Source organism: Nanorana parkeri, unplaced genomic scaffold, assembly GCF_000935625.1.
Source record: "Nanorana parkeri isolate BGI_ZX_2015 unplaced genomic scaffold, ASM93562v1 scaffold2130, whole genome shotgun sequence".
NCBI classification, from domain to species: domain Eukaryota; kingdom Metazoa; phylum Chordata; class Amphibia; order Anura; family Dicroglossidae; genus Nanorana; species Nanorana parkeri.
This window is the reverse complement of record NW_017308398.1, coordinates 165,232-169,475: the sequence shown is the minus strand read 5'-3', so window position 1 is coordinate 169,475 and position 4,244 is coordinate 165,232. Positions and strand designations below refer to the sequence as shown.

Below are 4,244 nucleotides of genomic sequence, written 5' to 3'. Positions count from 1 at the left end.
GGGGGCATTAGAGTGTAAGCTCCTCTGTACAGAGACTGATGTGACTGTGGGGGGGACATTAGAGTGTAAGCTCCTCTGTACAGAGACTGATGTGGCCACGTTGTCAGCTTTGTTGTTGATGTTGGCTGGTCGGGGGGGGCAGGATGGGAAGCTGGCCATACATCCAATCTCCCAGAATCCTCTGCCACGCAGCTGTCCCCACCTGTACTGTGCATGTGCTGGGAACAGCTGCACCGACCGGACACTTAATACAATCCTTGTGTTCCTGGAGGCCACGTCTGTACCCAGAGACCGCCAACCAAATCCCCGTATGAGCGTCCACGTCAGCCAGTGGGATCCCAGAGCAGCTCCCTCAGCTGTATAGAGGGTCAGTTATAGGTGATCCCAGCACAGGGATGGTGGGAGCCCCTCATAATGGGCACAGCAGGCGTACAGACCTGGGAACTCAGCACAGGAATGGTGGGAGCCCTTCATAATGGGCACAATAGGTGTACAGACCCGGGAACTCAGCTCAGGGATGGTGGGAGCCCCTCATAATGGGCACAGCAGGCGTACAGACCTGGGAACTCAGCACAGGAATGGTGGGAGCCCTTCATAATGGGCACAATAGGTGTACAGACCCGGGAACTCAGCTCAGGGATGGTGGGAGCCCCTCATAATGGGCACAGCAGGCGTACAGACCTGGGAACTCAGCACAGGAATGGTGGGAGCCCTTCATAATGGGCACAATAGGTGTACAGACCCGGGAACTCAGCTCAGGGATGGTGGGAGCCCCTCATAATGGGCACAGCAGGCGTACAGACCTGGGAACTCAGCACAGGAATGGTGGGAGCCCTTCATAATGGGCACAATAGGTGTACAGACCCGGGAACTCAGCTCAGGGATGGTGGGAGCCCCTCATAATGGGCACAGCAGGCGTACAGACCTGGGAACTCAGCACAGGAATGGTGGGAGCCCTTCATAATGGGCACAATAGGTGTACAGACCCGGGAACTCAGCTCAGGGATGGTGGGAGCCCCTCATAATGGGCACAGCAGGCGTACAGACCTGGGAACTCAGCACAGGAATGGTGGGAGCCCTTCATAATGGGCACAATAGGTGTACAGACCCGGGAACTCAGCTCAGGGATGGTGGGAGCCCCTCATAATGGGCACAGCAGGCGTACAGACCTGGGAACTCAGCACAGGAATGGTGGGAGCCCTTCATAATGGGCACAATAGGTGTACAGACCCGGGAACTCAGCTCAGGGATGGTGGGAGCCCCTCATAATGGGCACAGCAGGCGTACAGACCTGGGAACTCAGCACAGGAATGGTGGGAGCCCTTCATAATGGGCACAATAGGTGTACAGACCCGGGAACTCAGCTCAGGGATGGTGGGAGCCCCTCATAATGGGCACAGCAGGCGTACAGACCTGGGAACTCAGCACAGGAATGGTGGGAGCCCTTCATAATGGGCACAATAGGTGTACAGACCCGGGAACTCAGCTCAGGGATGGTGGGAGCCCCTCATAATGGGCACAGCAGGCGTACAGACCTGGGAACTCAGCACAGGAATGGTGGGAGCCCTTCATAATGGGCACAATAGGTGTACAGACCCGGGAACTCAGCTCAGGGATGGTGGGAGCCCCTCATAATGGGCACAGCAGGCGTACAGACCTGGGAACTCAGCACAGGAATGGTGGGAGCCCTTCATAATGGGCACAATAGGTGTACAGACCCGGGAACTCAGCTCAGGGATGGTGGGAGCCCCTCATAATGGGCACAGCAGGCGTACAGACCTGGGAACTCAGCACAGGAATGGTGGGAGCCCTTCATAATGGGCACAATAGGTGTACAGACCCGGGAACTCAGCTCAGGGATGGTGGGAGCCCCTCATAATGGGCACAGCAGGCGTACAGACCTGGGAACTCAGCACAGGAATGGTGGGAGCCCTTCATAATGGGCACAATAGGTGTACAGACCCGGGAACTCAGCTCAGGGATGGTGGGAGCCCCTCATAATGGGCACAGCAGGCGTACAGACCTGGGAACTCAGCACAGGAATGGTGGGAGCCCTTCATAATGGGCACAATAGGTGTACAGACCCGGGAACTCAGCTCAGGGATGGTGGGAGCCCCTCATAATGGGCACAGCAGGCGTACAGACCTGGGAACTCAGCACAGGAATGGTGGGAGCCCTTCATAATGGGCACAATAGGTGTACAGACCCGGGAACTCAGCTCAGGGATGGTGGGAGCCCCTCATAATGGGCACAGCAGGCGTACAGACCTGGGAACTCAGCACAGGAATGGTGGGAGCCCTTCATAATGGGCACAATAGGTGTACAGACCCGGGAACTCAGCTCAGGGATGGTGGGAGCCCCTCATAATGGGCACAGCAGGCGTACAGACCTGGGAACTCAGCACAGGAATGGTGGGAGCCCTTCATAATGGGCACAATAGGTGTACAGACCCGGGAACTCAGCTCAGGGATGGTGGGAGCCCCTCATAATGGGCACAGCAGGCGTACAGACCTGGGAACTCAGCACAGGAATGGTGGGAGCCCTTCATAATGGGCACAATAGGTGTACAGACCCGGGAACTCAGCTCAGGGATGGTGGGAGCCCCTCATAATGGGCACAGCAGGCGTACAGACCTGGGAACTCAGCACAGGAATGGTGGGAGCCCTTCATAATGGGCACAATAGGTGTACAGACCCGGGAACTCAGCTCAGGGATGGTGGGAGCCCCTCATAATGGGCACAGCAGGCGTACAGACCTGGGAACTCAGCACAGGAATGGTGGGAGCCCTTCATAATGGGCACAATAGGTGTACAGACCCGGGAACTCAGCTCAGGGATGGTGGGAGCCCCTCATAATGGGCACAGCAGGGTGTATAGACCCGGGAACTCAACACAGGGCTGGTGGGAGCTCCTCATAATGGGCACAGCAGGTGTACAGACCTCGGAACTCAGCACAGGGATGGTGGGAGCTCCTCATAATGGGCACAGCTGGAGTACAGACCTGGGAACTCAGCACAGGAATGGTGGGAGCCCTTCATAATGGGCACAATAGGTGTACAGACCCGGGAACTCAGCACAGGGATGGTGGGAGCTCCTCATAATGGGCACAGCTGGAGTACAGACCCGGGAACTCAGCACAGGGATGGTGGGAGCTCCTCATAATGGGCACAGCTGGAGTACAGACCCGGGAACTCAGCACAGGGATGGTGGGAGCTCCTCATAATGGGCACAGCTGGAGTACAGACCCGGGAACTCAGCACAGGGATGGTGGGAGCTCCTCATAATGGGCACAGCTGGAGTACAGACCCGGGAACTCAGCACAGGGATGGTGGGAGCTCCTCATAATGGGCACAGCTGGAGTACAGACCCGGGAACTCAGCACAGGGATGGTGGGAGCTCCTCATAATGGGCACAGCTGGAGTACAGACCCGGGAACTCAGCACAGGGATGGTGGGAGCTCCTCATAATGGGCACAGCTGGAGTACAGACCCGGGAACTCAGCACAGGGATGGTGGGAGCTCCTCATAATGGGCACAGCCCCGGGTACTTGGCACATATATCTCACCAGTAAGGTCCCCAGAGATAGAGGATTGTTGGTGGATAGAATGGAGCAAATACATATTTCAGCTCTTAATCTGCAAGGCAGGCAGATCACGGCTGGTGGGAGGAGCCGGCAGGGTGCTGTACATAGCTTCCTGAACACATCACAGCATCCTGCCTCAGTACTGCTCTCAAGAGCCCTCAGCCCTGATGCAAGCAGTGAGAGGAGTTATGCAAATATCAAAATGCCTTGATGGGTTGATGTCGGTGTGGAGGAGGGGTGTTGCATGAATACTACCCCAGGTAACACCCACATGAGATGCTGAGCCTCCATGATTGAAAGAACTGAAAGCCAGTGAATGAAAGGGGGCGGGGCCAGGGCCAGTCAGGCCGGGGAGGAAAGGACTAGATGTCAGCCAGGGACATGACTCCCAAAGGCCGAGGGATGATGGGATTTGTTGTCTCCCCACACTTGGAGTACTGAGGTTGCCTCCCCCTGATTTATGTGAATTGAGCAATTTTGGATTTGATCCCCTTTCTATGCAGCCCTGATGACGGGGCCGTGTTGTGTCGTGTCGTGACGTGGGCCCCCGAAATGCGTTGGTTGTCCTGTTTGGTCACATGATGAACGATTCTGTGTGTTGGCAATAAAAACCCGACCCGTCCACACTCCATGCAAAACAAAAACCGTACAGGATCTGGAAC

The 4,244-nt window shown here is 56.5% G+C and overlaps 1 protein-coding gene across 1 annotated transcript in view; it reads left to right on the top strand.

Annotated features, from left to right (window-relative positions):
- ARHGEF2 (Rho/Rac guanine nucleotide exchange factor 2) overlaps positions 1-4,244 on the top strand; it is a 36,079-nt gene that overhangs the window by 5,185 nt on the left and 26,650 nt on the right. The gene's annotated exons all lie outside the window — the stretch shown is intronic.